Source organism: Vulpes vulpes, chromosome X (genome assembly GCF_048418805.1).
Source record: "Vulpes vulpes isolate BD-2025 chromosome X, VulVul3, whole genome shotgun sequence".
Lineage (NCBI taxonomy): Eukaryota > Metazoa > Chordata > Mammalia > Carnivora > Canidae > Vulpes > Vulpes vulpes.
Window position 1 is genome coordinate 79763106 of NC_132796.1, and position 19183 is coordinate 79782288.

Here is a 19183-nt window from a genome sequence, read left to right on the forward strand (position 1 = left end):
GTGGTTGAGCAGCTGCCTTCGGCTCAGATCGTGATCCCAGGGTCCTGGGATCAAGCCCTGCATCGGGCTCCCTTCAGGGAGCCTGCTTTTCCCTCTGCCTATATCTCTGCCTCTCTCTTTGTGTCTTTCATGAATAAATATAGTCTTTAAAAAATGAAAAGCTTCAGTCTGTGAAAGACAATGTCAAGAAAATAAGAAGACATGCTACAGATTGGGAGAAAGTATTTGTTCAAAAAAAAACCCTATTTAATAGGATTAAACTATTAGGTTAAACTATTATTAATAGGGATAAACTTTGTATATTTTGTATATATATACAAAGAACTCTTAAAATTCAATAACATGAAAATGAACTACTCAATTAAAAAAAAGGACAAAAGATCTGAACAGACACCTCACCAAACAAGATACACAGATGGCAAATAAGCATATGAAAAGATGCTCCAGAGGCACCTAGCTGGCCCAGTTGGAAGAGAATGCAGCTCTTGATCTCAGAGTCATGAGTTTGAGACCCACATTGGGTGTAGAGATTATGAAAGAAAGAAAGAAGAAAGAAAGAAAGAAAGAAAGAAAGAAAGAAAGAAAGACTTTTTTAAAAAGAAAAGATACTCCACATCATGTATTATATTATTATTTTTTTTAAGATTTATTTATTGGGACGCCTGGGTGGCTCAGCATTTGGGCCTCTGCCTTCAATTCAGGGTGTAATCCTGCAGTCCCAGGATCAAGTCCCACATTGGGCTCCCCCCAAGGAGCCTACTTCTTCCTCTGTCTGTATCTCTAACCTCTCTCTTGTGTGTTTCTCATGAATAAATAAAATCTCCTTAAAAATAAATAAAGATTTATTCATTTATTTGTGAGAGAGAGTGAGCGAGAGAGAGAGAAAGAGAGAGAGAGTGCACACAAGCACGGAGTGGGGCAGAGGGAGAGGGAAAAGCAGGTTCCCAGATGAGCAGGGGGCCCAGATGCCAGCTGGATCCCAGGATCCTGGGATCATGACCTGAGCAAAAGGTAGACGCTTAACCAACTGAGCCACCCAGGTGCCACAACACCATGTATTAAGGAAATAAAAGTTAAAACAACAATGAGATACCACATACACCTAATAGAATGACTAAAATTCAGAGCCCTGATTATACCAAATGCTAGTGAGGATGTGGAGCAATAGGAGTTATTTATTGCTGGTGGGAATGCAAAATGATATGGCCACTTTGCAAGATAGCTTGGCAGTTTCTTGCAAAACTAAACTTATTCTTAACATAAGATGGAGCATTTGCCCTCCTTGATATATATCCAGATGAGTTGAAAACTTGCGTCCACACAAGAACTTCACATGGATGTTTATAGCAGCTATATTCATGATTGCCAAAACCTGGAAACAATCAAGATGTCCTTCAGTAGGGGCACCTGGGTGGCTCAATGGTTGAGCATCTGCCTTCAGCTCAGGTTGTGATCCTGGGGTCCTGGGATCGAGTTCTACATTGGGCTCCCCAAATGGTGCCTGCTTCTCCCTCTGCCAACATCTCTGCCTCTTTGTGTCTCTCATGAATGAATAAATAAAATATTTTTTAAATAATGTTCTTTAGTAGATGAATGGGTACATAAACTATGGTACATCCAGGCAATGGAATTATTATTCAATGCTAAAAAGAAAGGAGCTATCAAGCCATGAAAATATGTGGATGAAACTTAAATGCATATTGCTAAGTGCAAGAAGCCCATCTGAAAAGCCTGCATACTGTATGATTTCAGCTCTATGATGGTCGGGAAAGGGCAAAACTGTAGACAGTAGAAATGCCAGGGATTGCCAGGAGTGGCAGAGGAGGGAGGGATGAATAAGCAGAACACAGAGGCTTTTCAGGGCAGTGAAAATACTCTGCATGGTACCGCAATGGCAGATATTTGTCACCATACATTTGTTAAAACCCAAAAAATGTACAATGCCAAGAGTGAACCCTAATGTAACCTATGGGCTTTGGGTGATTATAGTGTGACAATGTAGGTTCATCAATAGTATCCAATGTACCACTCTGGTTCAGGAGGATGATAGTGGGGGAGGCAGTGCATGCATGGGGGCGGGGAGTATATGGGAACTAAATTTTGCTATGAACCTAAAATTGCTCTAAAAAAATCGTCTATTTCAAAGGGGAGAAAACCATAATGGACAAAATGTTAAAAGGGAATTAATTATTCTAGTAGCACTAATAAGGTGGCATTCTTTTCAATGGTTAACATCAGAAATTCTAGGTGCAAGACTCGATCCCTTTTATCTCACTGGCATGTATCTTCTTAAGGGCCATAACTAGTTCTATTCTTTGCCACCCTTGAATGTACTGTTAACAAAACATAAGTGACCTCTGAACTTGGCATGGCTACAGAATCTCATCAGTAGTTCAAAGAATGTAAAAAACTGAGAAGGTCCGGTGTGTTTTCTCCAGGGAAAAGAAGTATCACCCAATGTGCTTAAACATACTTATTCATTCAACACGTATTTATTAAGTGTCTGCTATGTGCCAGGCACACAGCGCATTCTAGGTGCCAAGAGTACTATGGTAAGCTCTCACTCTCAAGGAACTAATAATCTAGTGGAGAGATAGACAAGTAACCATGCTAACAAATGTCAAAAGGAACCATGAGAAGTATGGTAAAGACAAGTGCCCAGTGCTGTGACACCTTATAGCAGCTGGAGTTGACCTAGTCAGGGCAATCGAGGAAGGCTACTCCCAGGGACTTATTCCAAATGAAATCTGAAGGATAAATAAGAGGTGAGAAAGGAAGGAACAATAAATAAATCAAATAAACAAAACAAAATATGCAGAGGCCCCACCACAGGAGGGAGCAGGGTGACATGGAGAGTGTAGACAAATGTGGTTATAGAGTGGAGAGAGAGAGGGGTTGAGATAAGCCTGGAGAGATAACTATGGGCCACACAGGGCCTTGTAGGCTACATTAAGAAGTTTTGTGTGTATCCTAAGAACGATAGGAAGCGATAAAAGCTTTTAAGCATGGGGGTGATATGGCATTCCTTATGCTAAGACCATTCTCTGCAACCAAAAGAACAAATTAGGGGGCACCTGGGTGGCGCAGTCAGCAGTCCAGCTCTTGGTTGTGCTCAGGTCATGATTTCAGGGTCATGAGATCGAGCCTAGCGTCAAGCTCTGCAGTCAGCATGGAGTCTGCTTGTGACTCTCCTTCTCCCTCTGCTCCTCCCTCCCTCTAAAATAAATAAATAAATCTCTTAAAAAAATTAGAAGGGACCCAGAGTATATGTGGGTAGATTAGGAGCTATCACAATAGTCTAGGAAAGAGGAGATAGACAGAAAGATGGTGCTAATGAAGCCAGAAAGAAGTGGATGGATTCTGGAGATTTTTAGGGGGTAAAATAAACAAAATTTGACCAAAACAAACAAACAAAAAACCCAAAACAAACCAGATTTCAAAGTCAAGAAGGAACAGGGAGGTATCAAAAGATTTCTAAGTACAACTGGACAGAATTGGGGGCCGCAATCCACAGAGATAGGGAAGGCTAGAAGCAGACCAGGTATGGGGAGCAAGCTGAGTTTTGAGGGGGCCTATGCGACACCCTAGAGGAGAGATCCAGTGAATATTTGGATATACTGGTCTGAAAGTCAGATGAGAGGCCTGGGCTGGACATTGAAATTGGGGAGCACATGATAGCTGTGGATGTGGGTGAGCTTGCACACAGAGAGGAAAGAGTGAGATGGAAGGCAGCTGAGCGCTGAGCCTCAGCAAAAGTCAACATTTGTAATGAAAAAGTAGCTGTGAAATACATGAGTTATCTATTTCCAGAATTCCGAAATCCCAGTTTCTTCCTTTGGCTTTGCCACTTCATTACTTGATAACTCCAAAAAAATAACTCCTCTCCCCTTTGAATCAGTATTCCATCCGCTGAAGGGGATTAGACCAATTTTGTGAGGGAACATTTTTACTTTTTAACAAATACCATTAGGACGATGTTGGTAAATTTATTGTTCAACTGAGAATATGATGGCAGATGGGATGCCTGGATGGCTCAGCGGTTGGACGTCTGCCTTCAGCTCAGGGCGTGATCCCCTGATCACATTGTCCCCGGATTGAGTCCCACATTGGGCTCCCTGCATGGAGCCTGCTTCTCCCTCTGCCTCTGTCTCTGCCTCTCTTCTCTCTGTGTCTCTCATGAATAAATGAATGAAATCTTTTTTAAAAAAGAGAACATGATGGCAGAAGTTGAACTTGGTAGAGTACTGAGCCCTATTCCTGTCTGTACTATTATGATCTTCAAGGTGGTCAGGTCCTACATGCATAGCCATTTTCTGAGAGTAGAGCTAGACCTTCAAAGTGCATGGCCTTCTTGTCAAAGACCCTGCTCCGAGAGAAACAGAGGCACAGAGAGAGATTGAAAGAGAGAAAAAAACAAAGACTGCCCCCCCCAGACCTTGCTCAGTTCTGTAGTATGTATTTTTATGCCCCTGGGAACTGGGAGGGAAGAACAAGCTAATAACTTGGTTGATTTAACATTCTGCCCTCTGAGTCAAGAAGTTACTCAATAATTCTTACCCTCCTCAAAAAATAATAATCCTTACAGTGGGCGGTGAGGGGGGTGTATTCAGGGTCAGGAGTCTGTGGCTCTGATACTGACTCATATGCTGGATGATTGTGGGGTAAACCATATCAGTTCCCTCCGTTTCCATATCAGTAATACCACCTGCTCCTCCTATCTCTTGGGGTTGTTATTAGAGTCTGATGAAATCACAGATCTGAAAGCATTTTGAAAATGTCAGACATTATCATGCCAAAAAGTAAGCCATCAACCCCAAAAGCTAGTCCTTGCGTAAGATACAACTTTGTTACACCATCCATATATCAATTTCTGTTCTAACTGTCTTATGTCCAAATCATGTTTCCTTTGAAAAGAAGGGCTTCTGAGCTATTGAGATATATGCTAGCTGCTTCTACTGCCACAACAAAATATCAAAATAACCTAAATGAAACATGGTTGTGTTCATCAAAATTCTAGTTTACAAATTAAAACTCTAAAACAAAAAAAAAATGCAAAAGGAAGGTTAGTTTTTATCATAATACGAGTTGAAAGTCCTTGACTTAGCCTACCAGACCTTACATTATCTAGCTCCTACCTATCTCTGTGACTTCATCTTATACCACTTCCACCTTCCCTCACTCTGGTTTAGCCCTTTAGCAAAGGCCTCCTTGCCATTTCTTGAATAATCCGAGCACTATCTTGCCCCAAGGACTTTGCAGTGCTGTGACTCAGAAAGCAATTCCCTGTGACATCCCTCATTTCATTCAGGTCTCAGTGGATGGGGAGGCCTTCCCCACAACCCTATTTAACTGGCTAAAGCACCCTACCTAAAGTAGCACATAGCCCTATCACATATCACCCACGTCTCTCTTTCTCCTTCTTCTCAACTTGCTTTATTATGCTTCACATCACTTACAATGACCTGACATCCTATATTTGCTTTTCTGTTTTCCTCCCAACAAAAATGTAAGCTCCATGAGAGTAGGGAATTCTTGTCTGGTTTGATCCACTGCTGTATCCTTAGTGCTTGGAACATAGCCTGACACATAGAAGGCACACGATAGAGAGCTGTTGAATTGAAGGAATGAAAAAAACCATGTATCTACTGCTCCTCTGGCTGGCAAAATCCTTTGTAATGTAGTACCTCACCACCATGGACTCAAGGAATTAGAATGGGATGTAAAGCAGCAGGATACTTCTGTGTGCATGACCATTTGGCTGATTGTGAAAAATATAGAAAGAAACATCAATATCTCCCATGTTATATTATTTGGACCTAACAGAAGCCCGTGATGGCATCAAAAGTACTGAGCTATGGCAGCTTTTGAATAACCCGGTTACCTTGAAAATTCCTGTGGGTTCAGAAGTTCCCCATCACTGAAACAGTGTGGGGGCCCACAGAATTGTCCCCTCAATTTGTTACCTTATCAAATGAAGTGTGTTGGGGTCAGCTATGAACCATAATTAGCATTAATGGTCAGGATAGAACCACCAATAACCAAGTCCTGGAATACAATCAGACTACTGGCATTGAAACAGTCTTAGTTCATCGTTAACACAAACCAGAGAAGATATGTACTGCTGCCAATGCTCACTCCAAATTGTGCATTTATCACAGAAGGCAGAGGCAAACTTTGTGCGTGAACTGAAGCACGAGATGGTCTATCAGTTGATGGAATGAATCTCAATTTTGTTGGAACTTGGGCATCTGTTCTTTAAATGATCCCATGTCTGGGATCATATGAGCACTTTACAAGAGGAGGGGATAGTTTGCCAGAGTATATCACAGAACTAACCAGCAATCATCAGAACAATGAACAAGATTTAGAAAGAAAAAAATAAGAGCTATGCATTGCGGAGGTGGTCATGACAGAACTATTTTGAGAAAGTCTGTTAAATCATGTCAGAAAACTGAATGAGGGGCACCTGGGTGACTCAGTGGTTGAGCAGCTGCCTTCAGCTCAGGTTGTGATCCCAGGGTCCTGAGATCGAGTCCCGCACCGGGCTCCCTGTGTGGAGCCTGCTTCTCCCTCTGCCTATGTCTCTGCCTCTCTCTCTGTGTCTCTCATGAATAAATAAATAAAATCTTTTAAAAAAGAAAACTGAACAAAATCGGTGAGAATTTGCTGTCACATTTAATTTAGTCAAGTGTGTTCTTTCTTTTTAATTGAGGTGTAATTAACATATAACATTGTATTAGTTTCAGATCTATAACAGAATGATTCGATGTTTGTATATATTGCAAAATGAGCACCATAATGTTTAGTTAATATCTGTTACCATACACAGCTACAAAATCTTTTCCTTCTGATGAGAACTTGTAAGGTTCACTCTCAGCAACTTTCAAATATGCAATACAGTACTATTTGCTATAGTCATCATGCTATATATTATACCCTCATGACTTATTTATAACTGAAAGTATGTAACTTTTGATGCCTTCACCCATTTCTTCTACCTCCCCAGTTCCTCTGGGAACCACCAATCTGTTCTCTGTATCTATGTTCTCTTTATTTTTAAATTTTATAGAGTATGACTTAATGACTCAGTACTATGATTACTGTTTGCTTCTGTTTTCCATTTTGTCGACAATAAAGAGCTAATATTTCTACTTCCTCTTACATGCTCTGAGGTAGCCAGATCCCTAAGCAGTGACTCCAGTACCTAAAACTATATCTTCACCCATTGACCATGACCTAGGATGGAGTGAAACTCCTAGTAGAAAATTCTTTGTCTTCATCCTTTTCCTCTTCAACATTGTCTCATGCTCAACAAAAATAGAGACATTTATTGATTGAATTTTATGTGTCTAGTACTCTGCCAAGCACTGGAATTTTTTTTCAATTTTATTTTTAAGTTTTTTTTAAATTGGAGTTCAATTTGCCAACATATAGCATAAGACCCAGTGCTCATCCCGCCAAGCAAGCACTGGAATTTTAAAAGCCTTTCCATGTCTTGCCTTCCAACCTCAAAATTATAAGTGGAAACAAAAGCACATAAACTGTCTTCATATTTAGAAATCAGAAACTATGGCTCTTTGGAGTGAAAGATCCAGACAGGCAGGATGGCAGAGTAGTTAAAAGCACAGGTCCTGTCTGGAGTCAGAGTCCTCCAAATCCAAATCTTGCTCAGGTACTTCCATAAGCTGTGTGACGTAGGCATGTTGTATGAATTCCCTGGGCTTTACTGTCCTCATCTGTAAAGCAGGAACAATAATAATCTGTCCATAATAGAGTTGTTGAGAGGAATAAATGAGATAACCCCGTGTAAGGTGCTTAGAACTGAGTCTGGTTCATCGAAAGCACTCAATAAATGTTAACTGTTATTATGCAAAAATCTCAAAATGTAGAGAGTCTAGAAGGGGCAACTCTGGCTACAAATCAATGAGTATCTTCTTTTGTGAAGATTAGTAAAACTATCAGTTGCCTGAAATCCATGTGTCAAGCCTCATACACAGTGGTCATTATAAATGTGTAATTAGGGGGCACCTGGGTAGCTCAGTGGTTGAGCATTTGCCTTTGTCTTGGGGCGTGATCCTGGGGTCTTAGGATCGAGTTCCTTCCACATTAGGCTCCCTGCAGGGAGCCTGCTTCTCCCTCTGCCTATGTCTCTGCCTCTGTGTGTGTGTGTGTCTCTCATGGATAAATAAATCTTTAAAAAAGTGAATTTGTAAATGAGATTGCTTGTATATTTGGAAAGGAGAAAAGAACTAATTGAACACCGACAACACACTGGTTATTTTAAGTTCATTATCTCTGTGTCTCTCATGAATAGACAGACAAAATCTTTAAAAAAATGTATAAGTAGGAAATCCAGCAATAAGTAAGTTAAACTCATTACTGAACTTTAAAAAAAGCCCATGCATTGCTGTAAAAAAGGGGGTTGGCAAAAATTTCTCTATAAAGGGGCAGATGGAAGGTATTTGAGGCTTCACAGGACAGACAGTTTTTGTTGCAACTATTCAACTCTGCTGTTGTGAGACATTTATATATTTCAGGCAATATGTAAATAAATGGGCATAGCTGTGTTCCAATAAAAATTTATTTACAAAAACAACCTGTGAGGTGTGTCAAGGTGGCCCAAGAGTTGGTTGGTCATCTGACTCCTGGTTTTGGCTCAGGTTGTGATATTATGGTCAGGGGATCAAATCCCACATTGGGTTCTGTGCTGGATGTGGAACCTGCTTAATATTCTCTCTCTCCTTCTGCTCCTCCCCACCCACCAGTTTAGTGCAGTGTACTTGGGACTCTCTCCGTCTCTTCTTCTGCCTCTCCCCCTGCCTCGCCCCCTGTACTCTTTTTTTCTCTCTCTCTCTAAAATAAATAAATAGATCTTAAAAAAAAAAAAAACAACCTGGGGAATCTCTGGGTGGCTCAGTGGTTTAGTGCCTGCCTTGGGCTCAGGGTGTGATCCTGGAGTCCCGGGATCGAATCCTGGGATCGAGTCCCACATCTGGCTCCCTGCATGGAGCCTGCTTCTCCCTCTGCCTATGTCTCTGCCTCTCTCTCTCTGTGTGTGGGTCTTGAATAAATTTAAAAAATCTTAAAAAATTAATTAAAAATAAAATAAATTAAAAAACAACCTGTGGGCCAGATTTGGCTCATGCATCATAGATTGCCCACCCCTGCTCTAAAAAATTATCCTAGCTTATCAGGATTCTAATGGCCACTTCAGCTGAGTAACCACATAAACTGGAGGTAGGAGTGAGAAGAATTGAAGAAATGGAAGGATGATCAATGTCTTCTCAAAAGTCCCTCCACATCTTAAATGGTATTAGACACCTTACATGATCAGGAAACAACAGCATGCTCCATTTATTATTTCCTTCATTTAACACATAATGGTGAAGCACTTATCGTGCCCCCCTGCACTATGTTGTGATATATAATGCTGAATGAAGAGACATCTGGTCCCTGCTTTCATATAGCTTAAAATCTAGTCAGGTAAGAATAGGGAGCAACATCAAATAAACACACACAAAAATGGAAACCCACATCTTGGCTAGATCATGACAAAGCTTAGAAGAGAAGGGTTGCTCTAGTTGTGGAGCTCAAGGTAGGGTTTCCTGAGGAACCTAAACCTAAAACTCAGGCTGATATCTGACAAATGAGTAGTCATCAGGGAATGGGGTGGAAGACCATTCCAAGCAAAGGGACTAACAGAGGCTCTATGATGGTAGAAAGTATGGTGCATTCAAGGGATGAAAATAAGGTCACCATGATTTGAGTCCAGAGAGCCAGATGAACCATGGTAGGACACATGGGGCTGAGAGGCAAGTTGAGGTCAGACTATGCAGGATCATGCGTAGCAATCAGTTATTCATTTATTCAGCAAATATTTACTTAATACTACTTTTTGTCAGACTCCATAGATACTGTGGTAAATAAGAAAGGCAGATGTTAAACAAATATGCAGATAAATTTCTAATTATGAAGTTCTGCCTCTGGAAGCTCTAGGCTCTGAAATCCTGTTTAGTGGCCTGATATATTTTTAAAAACTACCTGGCCTGTTCCCAGGATACAGTCTCAATTTAACGAAGTGCCCTGCTTAGAGTTACATGCAAATATACTACTCTACCTATTTCTTTTTGGAATCGTAGAGGAGTTTGATATATCATCCCTGAAGGTTCAGCCAGTGAAACACCATGCTTCACAGGACTTTCAGGTTAATAAGGAACCACTAATGACCTCTTTTTCTGGGTAGTGAACTTCCAGACAGATGTGCCCCTTGTGATATTCATATGGACAAGTCTTTATGACTTGCCATTAAGGATGGTATCATGAGCAGGACTGTGAAAATAGATTTTTTTAAAAGATTTTATTTAGATATTTTTTCATGAAAGATGGAGAGAGAGGAAGAGACATAGGCAGAGGCAGGTTCCCATGGGGAGCCTGATGCAGGACCCAATCCCAGGACCCCAGGATCATGACCTGAGTTGAAGGCAGACGCTCAACCATTGAGCCACCCAGGCGTCCTTGTGACAAAGATTCTTTTTTTTTTTTTTAAGATTTTATTTATTTATTCATGAGAATACACAGAAAGGAGAGAGAGAGAGGCATAGACACAGGCAGAGGGAGAAGCAGCCTCCATGTAGGGAGCCTGACATGGGACTCAATCCTGGGTCTCCAGGATCACGCCCTGGGCTGAAGGCAGCACTAAACCGCTGAGGGACCCGGGCTGCCTGTGACAAAGATTCTATATGTGTATTTGACATATGAATTCAATTGTTTCCATCTGAGCTTTTTTTTTAATTTGTTGCCTGCTTCTCTTACATATTTATTCCCATGGTCTACTCTGTTAATGTAATCTAACCTATATTTTGAAACCCTTGGAAGAAACAGGGATCTGTTCTAGGGAACTACAAGCTTAACAAATGTTTTTTAATGTTGATGACTATGAAAACCTAACGAGATTTTTAAACAGTTTCAAAGGGATTTCATGACAATGATACTGTTTCTCTCTTAACTCCTTGGCCTAGTTTTCTATCAAAGAAATAAATTAAAATGTCACAATGACTTGCTTTATATAAAGCTGGGCTGATTGTTATCCAGGACTTGGTGGTAGTCCAGATGGGCAGAAAAAAAAACTGTTTGGTTCTCAAAGTACATAGACCGCAATGCTTAGGGTTCCCATGACCCTTTTGGGGGTATCAGAGATGTCAATATTACATTTATTTATTTATTTATTTATTTATTTATTTATTTATTTATTTATTTATTTATTCATGAGAGACACAGAGAGAGGCAGAGACATAGACAAAGAGAGAAGCAGGCTCCTTGCAGGGAGCCAGATGCGGGACTCCATCCCAGGACCCCAGGATCACACCCTGAGCCGAAGGCAGATGCTCAACCACTGAGCCACCCAGGCATCCCTACTTTCATAATAATACTAAAGTATTTGCTTTGGCCAGGATGTTGGCATTTGTGCTAATTGTCAAAAAGCAGTGGTGGGTAAAACTGCTGATGCCTTAGCATGGATCAGGGCACAGGTGTGAAACTCTACTACTCATCATTGGATTCTTTACTCCTGTGCATGGACAAATAAAGAAATGCCATTTGCTTAAGAATGTCCTTGATAAGGCAGAAGATCTAATTGTTTTTCATTAAAATATTATTTTTGTTAACATGCAATGTATCATAATATTTTCAATGAACTAATAAAAAATAAATTAAGCTAATACATTATTTTAAATTCCTTGGTTTTAATAGCTAATATAATAAATATAGGTAGTTGTACCTCACATCAACAAAAGATATTTGGGGCCCTTGATGATTTTTAAGAGTGTAAGGGGCTCTTTAGACCAAAATAGTTGAGAACTTACTGCTCCCTTAACTTTCCAAACATCACTCTTATCAAGACAAGTTTCTTCTTTTTAATTATAGGTCATACACAGACTTTTGATATCTTCAGATCTATCTCTTCTTCATGATTTCTCAAAAATAATGACTAAGGGCTCTAAAATAACCTTCTAGAATTCCTTAAACAGTCTCCTGTATGTTCAAATAGTTTCTTCTCACTCTCTTCCAATGTGGTGTTTTTGAGAATGTGAACTGAATTCTCCAGAATTTTGGTGTACTGGGCAGCAGCAGTTGTGGTTTTAGTTTACCTGCTCAAACTTTCCTGTTCTTCTTGGCCTATAAACATCATCCCCTTCCCGTTAGAGCACTATCTCCCTTTCCTTGTCTTCCTGATGAAGCTGTCAATCACAATGCTCCACCATCACCCCAAAAGTGGAGACTACAAGAGTGGGCAAATAGTCATTGGTCTGAGGGAGAGGGCACATGACTTAAGTGAATTGGAAGCCTTACCAAAATGGTCTGAAGTAAGAAGGTAATCCTCACTTTGTTTTTTTTTAAGATTTTATTTATTTATTTGAGAGTGGGAAAGAAGGAGAGATGAGCAAAGGGCGCGGCAGAGGGACAAGTAGACTCTCTGCTGAGCAGGGTGCCCAATGTGGGACTCAATCCCAGGACGCTGGAATCATAACCTGAGCCAAAATCAGATGCTTAACTGACTGAATCAGCCAGGTGCTCCATAATCGTCCCTTTGATCATGAATTGTAAGGGTATATGATCTAGGCTTCTGCCCACCATGTTTCCCACCGTATAAAAAGAGTTTGTCTACAGAGCAAATCCAATCAGAGATGAAACGAAAAAAAGATGAGTCGAGATAAAATTCTGTCAATGTTGTGTCATTTCCGCAAACTCTGAGACCCTGGTTCCTGGCAGCTTTTTCTCCCTTCATCTTCAAGGTTATGTGAAAAAATAAGTCCCTTTTTGTGCTAAAGCAACTCTTCTAGTTGAAAGAATTTGGAATAGTGCATTTGAGGAAGTTACCTAGCCTTCAGACTTTAGTGTCCTTGTGGGAATATCTATTCCTTCACTTCCCAGACTGAAGAATTTAATGAGGTATTTAGAACGCATTGAAAAAAGCATCATACAAGTGTTCAGTATAATAAATATTTTCTCTCTACACCTCAGTAGCAAGGTGACTAGTCTTGCTGCCCCCAGACTATTTTTAGACCACTAAGTATACTCATATCAAGTCCTTGCATCTAAGAATGGCTTGTGAGGGCTTTGAATTTCCTCTGGAAGTCAAATAAGGCTTAGAAACCCTTTCTACAGTTACTCTACCAAGAGGGTTTACCCTGCACTTCAGCCACTTCAAGAATCATGACACCAGGAAAGCAGTGACTGTTCAAGGATCTGGTTGGAGGGGTAGGGGTCAAGGGCAGCTCCACAATGGGCTACTTAGGAATGAACATGGTTTTGAATTAAAAGCAATCAAAATAAAAAGCTTCTGCACAGGGCAGTCTGGGTGGCTCAGTGGTCTAGCGTTGTCTTCAGCCCAGGGTGTGGTCCTGGAGACCCAGGATCGAGTCCCACATCAGACTCCCTGCATGGAATGGAGCCTGCTTCTCCCTCTGCCTATGTCTGTGCCTTTCTCTGTGTGTGTGTGTGTCTCTCATGAATAAATAAATTAAATCTTTAAAAAAAAGCTTCTGCATAGTGTAGGAGACCATCAATGAAACTAAAAGGCAACCTACAGAATGGAAGAAGATATTTGCAAATGACGTATCTGATAAACTGTTAGTATCCAAAATGTATAAAATCTTATAAAACTCAACACCCAAAAAACCAAATAATCCAGTTAGGAAATGGGCAGGAGACATGAACAGATGTTTTTTCCAAAGAAGACATACAGACGACCAACAGACGCATGAAAAGATGCTCAATGTCACTCATTGTCAGGGAAATACAGATCAAAGCTACAATGAGATATCACCTCACACATGTCAGAATGGCTAAAATGAACAACACAGGAAACAACAGGTGTTGGGGAGGATGCAGAGAAAGGAGAACCCTTTTACACTGTTCGTGGGAATGCAAACTGGTACAGCCACTCTGGGAAGCAGTATGGAAGTTCCCCAAAAAGTTAAAAATAGGGGTGCCTGGGTGGCTCAGTCGGTTAAATGTCTGGCTTTGGCTCAGGTCATGATCCCAGGGTCCTCGGATTGAGCCCTGAGTGAGGCTCCCTGCTTAGCAGCGAGTCTGCTTCTCCCTCTGCCTCTGCCACTCCCCTTACCCCATTCATTCTCACTCTTTCTCCCAAATAAATGAATAAAATCCTTTTTAAAATGTTAAAAATAGAACTACCTTACCATCCAGAAATTGCACTACTAGATATTTACCCAAAAGATACAGAAATATCAGAGAGGGTGACAGAACATGAGAGACTCTTAACTCTGGGAAACAAACAAGGGGTAGTGGAAGGGGAGGTGGGCAGGGGTTTGGGGTGACTGGGTGACGGGCACTGAATGGGACACTTGACGGAATGAGCACTGCGTGTTATACTATATGTTGGCAAATCGAGCTCCAATAAAAAAACTACAAAAAAAGAAAAGAAAATGATACAAAAACACTGATTCAAAGGGATACATGCACCCTGATGTTTATAGCAGCATTATCTATATAGCCAAATTATGGAAAGATTCCTAGTGTACAATGACTGATGAATGGATTTTTATATATAACAGAATATTACTTAGCCATAAAAAGTGAAATCCTTCCATTTGCAATGATGTGGAAGGAGCTGGAAAGAATAATGCTAAGGGAGATAAGCCAGTCAGAAAAAGATAAATACCATATGCTTTCACTCATGTGGAATTTAAGAAACAAAACAAATGAACATAGCAGAGAATAAAAAGAGAGGCAAACCACGAAACAGATTCTGAACTACACAGAACAAACTAAGGGTTCCTGGAAGGGAGGTGGGGGGTAATGGGTTAAGCAGGTGTGGGTATTAAGGAAGACACTTATGATGAGCACTGGGTATTGTATGTAAGTGATAAATCACTAAATTCGACCCCCGAAACTAGTCCTGCACTGTATGTTAACTAGCTGGAATTTAAATAAAAACTTGGAGAAAATACAAAGTTAAATATTGGAGAAAAAAATAAAATAAATGAAAACAATGCAAACCCAGCAGATTCAGAAGAAGCCCTTTACCTCCCTCTCATCTGCCTGCTTGTACCAGGAAGAGGGCTCTTCACAGACATTCCTCTTTACCTAAGAAATGTATGTACATATTAGGGCAAGATTTGCTTCCCACACATCTCCATTCACCCTCCCACTAAACATCTTTCTCCTTCTTGTATCCTCAGACCTCTACCCCTCTCCTTAGCTCACATAAGCATCGTGTTGCCTCAGTCTTTGAAATGTCCGTGTCTGGGTGGATCCCCAGTACATAAGCTATTAAATTTGATTTCCACCTGTTAATCTGTCTCACATCAATTTGATTCTTAGTCCAACTAGAAAGACTTTGAAGAGTGGACTAAATTCTTCCTCCCTAACAGAAGTATGGATCAGCTTTCAGAGCACTTCAGTAGGTCCAGACCAAAAAGAGGCATAGGAGAGAGAAATATTAAAACCATTGACTCTTGGGACACCTGGATGGCTCAGTGGTTGTGTGTCTGCCTTTGGCTCAGGTCGTGATATCAGGGTCCCGGGATCGAGTCCCGCATCAGGCCCCCGTGGGGAGCTTGCTTCTCCCTCTGCCTATGTCTCTGCCCCTCTCTCTGCATCTCTCGTAAATAAATAAATAAATAAAATCTTAAAAAAAGTAAAACTATTGACTCTTCCTTGCTGAGAAGTTTCACTCAGCCAAAAATAAAGACTAGAAACCCTTCAGAGGATTGTCACATGATAACCAGAGAGGACTACCACACAACTAAATGCCACTTAATATGAAGCAAAAAAATGAATGAACCCCCCCCCCCCAAAAAAAAGGCTCGAATGGTGGGAAGAACACAGTCAGGTGAATCATCTGTGGCATATGGAATTTGGGGTATAAGGTGGGGGCTAAATGCCATGGGAACATTCACAGCTTTGACAGCATGCTTGGTATTTTTAGGTTACAAGGATATTCTAGCCATGTATTTTCTCACTGTGGCCCAAGGTATCCAAGGATTACATTGGATCAGAACCAAGGTGTTCTCATTCACTAGTGGCTGCTCTATACTGTGCCTTTTTAGAAAAATGGCAGAGGAACAGAATTGTGAGGCCTCCTAGGGAACAGTCTTTCCTTCTGTCTTATTAAAAGACTGACTTCCCCTTAAATGACTCTTCTAGAATTTCTTATTGTCTCTTTAATTGAATTTGAATACTGTACTGTAGCCACGTATTGAAATTCAGTTAAAGAGACAATGCTAAGCATTACAAACCACCCAGCAAGAGGGTGAGAGCAACAGGAGAGTGATTTTATTTCAATTTTTAAAATAGCAATTCTCCCCATTCATCTTAAAACAAAACAAAACAAAACAAAACAAACAAACAAACAAACAAAAAAACCAAGGACAGTAAGACAGGTGTTTGCAGCTTCTATTCCAGGTAAAAATGCACCATTTTTACTCACTAGATGAAGAGCAAGAATGGCTTTTAATTTTGAACAAGGATTTGATAATGAACATTCTTTCATTTATGATTCTGCCAAGGACCTGCCAGATGACCTTTTTTTTCTGAGCGGAGAATGTCTTACTCATCACTGAGCTTTCTTTTTAATATAACGCTAACAAGTCTCCTTCCGTTCTGGTAGTCCTTAGGCCCTCGTCCCTGTTATCAGTGACAAATTATGGGGCCTCATAATTGGTTAAATTCAGAGATGAGGGGCACCTGAGTGGCTCAGTGGTTAAGCATCTGCCTTTGGTTCATGTGGTGATCCCAGAGTCCTGGGATCGAGTCCCACTTTGGACTGCTGGAATCCTGCTTCTCCCTCTGCCTGTGTCTCTGCCTCTCTGTCTCTCATGAATAAATAAATAATAAAAATAAAAATAAAATAAATTCAGAGATGAACATAATACAACCTATCAAGGCCTGAATTTATACCACCACCACCACCACCACTGGCCCATCCCACCATGCCATGGGCCTTTTTCCTCTGTTAAAACAAATTTAGTCTTTGAGCATTTTGGTTCGCCTGTCTTGGTAGATAGTATGCCCCTTAAAACCACACAGGAATCCACTATGCAGTACCTTGAAGGAAAGGTGTCACATGATACTTGTAGCTTTATCAGACCAAAGTGGAAAAAATAAAGGTGATTCCGTTCACCACAGGACAGGAAGCTCCGTGGCCGGGTCGAGCCAGGAGGTGTGCTGCAAACAGGCCCCATGATCTGAACCACCCCAGCTGTGGCCCTACTGACTGCATGGACCGGCCTGGTAAGAGCAAATCAGACTTCCCTCCATTAGCTCTGTCTTGCTGAGAAGGATGTTTGTTTGCCCGATGTGCGGGAGACAATCAGTTCATGTTTTATGCCATTCAGGTGTAACTCTGTTGTTGCTTTTTTTCATAATGGAGTGGACTTGGGCCAGTACTGGCAAACTACAGTGTAGGAAATGCCAAGGGGAAGGGGCCTGTGGAACAGTCGGTTGCTTCTCTCACAAGGAGAGATCTCGGTGTGACCCTGTTACAAGGCCATTTGGCACACTTTGCTGACCCAGCTCAGTTAGGTACATTAGAGGCTCCAGGGCACCCCCAACTCGCCCCTCCCAACTCCAGATGGTTCCAGTTCTTTGAATGCCTTCCAGGTCTGCTTTTCTTATAGGAAATGAACCAGTATTTTAGGATACACTATCAGGCAACAGTAACAAGCATTGCGAATATCCCTAGAGACTGACGCAGTGATCCAGCTGAGGCTAGACCTTTGACTGACTTATTTATGGCTGTTTATGATTATGATGTTGACTAGACCCTTTATCTAGAACTTAGCCATGAGAGTCACATTTATATCTCAAGAGTGAACCAATGCAGCCTTGAGAGCCAGTCTTCATGCCCCTTGACTCACTGGCATGGATTCTGTCAGCCTCTGGGCAAAAGAAAACATGAAGACCCAGCTACCCCAATTATTACAAGATAATAGAATCTGACTCATTCCTTTGAAGAATGAGTTGTGGGGCATATTTATTTATCCCCATTGAGGCATCTTCCAAAACATTAAGCAGACACTACCACCCAAAATGGACATTGGTCCAGAATAATAATAACATTTATCGGACACTTGTAAGGGCTTGGCACAGTCAAGTGCTTTAAGCCTATTCCCATCTAATCCTCATAACAACCGTAGGAAGGAGGTGTTCATGTTGATTCTACCACTCATTCATTGGGAATTGGAGCCCTGTTACCAGACCCTGCAGTCTTCACCACTATACTATTTTGTGTCCCATTTTTATAGGAGATGATGAGGATTCTGTGATCCCAAGTAGACCAGATAGATCAACACTACTTAAGAGCGTGGGCTGCAGACCAGTGTTAGCCTGCAAACTGTTTATTACTGGTCTGCAATGATAGAAGCTGGAAATTCAGAGTTGGCTTTATTTTTTTTAAAGGGTAGAATTAATATTTTATTGTCACTTATAATCAGATGGTGGTTGAGTATATAGTCTTCATACTTGATCTTTCCTTTTTGTAGATAAAAAAATTGCAAGGTTTCAACAGCCATGGGCTGGTTATGTTTTCAGAAAATGTAATTAGATTAATTCATTTATGGTGGCTTCAAGTTTTTCCTTATTAGCTCTGGAAAATTCACCCACCTTTTGTCCCTTCTTAAAAAACTGGAAGGTTGGCATGCATTTGACTTCACACTCTGAAGCAACATCCTGACAGTCATCCACGTCTACTTCAAGGAACACCACATTGGAATACTTCTCAGAGAGGGAATGAAAGAAAGGCTTGATCATTTTGCAAGGTCCACACCACGTGGCTGAGAAGTCAACTACTACAAGTTTATCCCCAGCACTGTTCAAGGCTTCCTGAAAAGCATACTTGCTCTTGATCTACTTCACCATTTTGGCGGCTGGGGTCTGACAAGCAATGCGAGAGGGAGGAAAGTGGATGTAAAACGCCAGCCAGAGCTTAGCTTTAAAGAAAAAACATTTATAGCAATGTAGCAGAGTATGCTTTTATGTCTGTCTCACCTAATTATTTAAAAATTGTTTTTTGTGTGTCACTGGTTTTTACTTAATATCATTTTATAGTAAGTTGTTTTTATTATAATATTTTTAAAAAGCATCAGCCTAGGGTCGCCTGAGTGGCTCAATCAGTTAAGCATCTGACTTTTGATTTCAGTTCAGGTCATGATCTCAGGGT

General features: G+C 40.9%; 1 pseudogene; it reads right to left on the reverse strand.

Moving 5' to 3' along the window:
• Nucleotides 1–18442: 18442 nt before the first annotated feature.
• Nucleotides 18443–18882, reverse strand: LOC112932028 (thioredoxin pseudogene; annotated as a pseudogene).
• Nucleotides 18883–19183: the final 301 nt, after the last annotated feature.